The 1,677-nt window shown below is 34.9% G+C and overlaps 1 protein-coding gene across 1 annotated transcript in view; it reads right to left on the reverse strand.

The window, feature by feature from the left end:
- Positions 1-1,677, reverse strand: part of GMDS (GDP-mannose 4,6-dehydratase) — a 369,080-nt gene that overhangs the window by 204,177 nt on the left and 163,226 nt on the right. The gene's annotated exons all lie outside the window — the stretch shown is intronic.

Genomic DNA, 1,677 nt, shown 5'->3' on the forward strand with positions numbered 1-1,677 from the left:
AGATACTGAAAAGGGCCTCGATGAGCGGTCCTCACCTTTCAACAGGCAGACTGAGTCTAGTCTGCACACCAAAATGGAAGCATTCAAGATCTAGAGCACTAATCTCTTTTAGAAATCGAAATAAAATATAGAAGATTGTTAGATTTATGTTCTGAATAAAGGTAACTAAGCATATTCCACCTGCCCCTTCATAAGACCACTGAAAGTCAGCATCCACGTTTCCAAGGTGCATCCCATTCCAAGCTCAAGAAAGGGATTTTCACAACTTCCATAGACAGCCAATGACTTTAAAAAAAAAAAAAAAAAAGGGCAGTTGTGTCTGGATGTCTGTAAAGACAACAGAACTCTTCATGGCTCAACTATTTTGTTCCCGTAAATCAGAAAGAGATGCATTTTCCTGCTCTCTCTGCAAGTATATCATTCACTTGTGACTCTAGAAAGAAAGAAAGACTCAGTGAATGAGATGCTCAATGAAAAACTCAAATGTGAAAGTGCCCTGAAATTACTGCTACTGTACTTTCCTGCAAGCAACATTTCAACTAATTTCAACAGAGTTTCCAAATAAGCTGGGAATGCCAGCAAAGACCTGGATTCATCTATATTGGATAGTTCCATCAGATGGCACTATGCAGATGAAACAGTAACTTTTGGTATAGAAATATTTTTGCAACATGAAGTCTAGATATCTCAAGGGGCATTAAAAAAGATTTGTTAAAAAAGTGAGCTGCATACACATTCATACTTAATAAATAATGTCTTAATAAAAAGAAAACCAGAGACTGTTGTAAAACTAGAATTTTAGGAAAAAATCTAAGCATCCTCAGATTAGGTCAACAGTTTATTGGATCTAATAGGAGAAAAATGCTTCCATTTTGTTATATGCTTGCAGTTTTACTCAATTTACTCAAGAAGTACTTACTCAAGAGTTACTACTTCCTTCCCCTTCTTCCTCCCCCTTCCCCAAATTCCTAGAAATTATTTTAATATGATATCAATACAGTCACTAAAATGCAGAAAATAACATTCCCATGGAAAAGGTAACTCTGCCTGACATCTTAACCGAGAGATTACATTTTAGTGCCTCAATAGTCTATGTAAACTTAGTTGTGACAGTCCAAACCAGGCTTAAATTTTAATAAATTATTATTTGCATAACATCCCCTTTTCTCTTTGGCATACAAACAAGTATATGAATTGGTTTCCCATCAAATATGCCAACTGGCTTTGTCATAGTTATCTTCCTAATCTATGTTAGCAATTATTTTTAAGAAACTTTGCTTAATGCATATGAAATTAAATCAAATGATCACATACATTTTGTACACAGACTTGTAAATTGCTTTTCTCATTTCTTTTTGGCTCCAAGACACTATTCAAAACATTTCTAGAATAACATAACCATATTTCACAGATAAGAAAAAAGGGTATGTGTGCCTTAGTAGAGAGAGAGAAAAAAAGTACAGCAGTGTTTTAATGCCAATGTTTTGGCATTCTCTAAGGATGATAGGAAAGGGTATTTGCCCACAGAATTCAACAATTCTTGCATTTCCACTTCCTCCATTTTCCTATCACATATCACAGCTAGAACAAAATGTTAACTTCCAAGAAAGAAGGCAAATGGGAAAACAGACATGAACCCCACGGGAAATCCAAATTATCTTTCATTTTGGTGTACTT

Source organism: Aptenodytes forsteri, unplaced genomic scaffold (genome assembly GCF_000699145.1).
Source record: "Aptenodytes forsteri isolate BGI_AS27 unplaced genomic scaffold, ASM69914v1 Scaffold81, whole genome shotgun sequence".
NCBI classification, from domain to species: Eukaryota; Metazoa; Chordata; class Aves; order Sphenisciformes; family Spheniscidae; genus Aptenodytes; species Aptenodytes forsteri.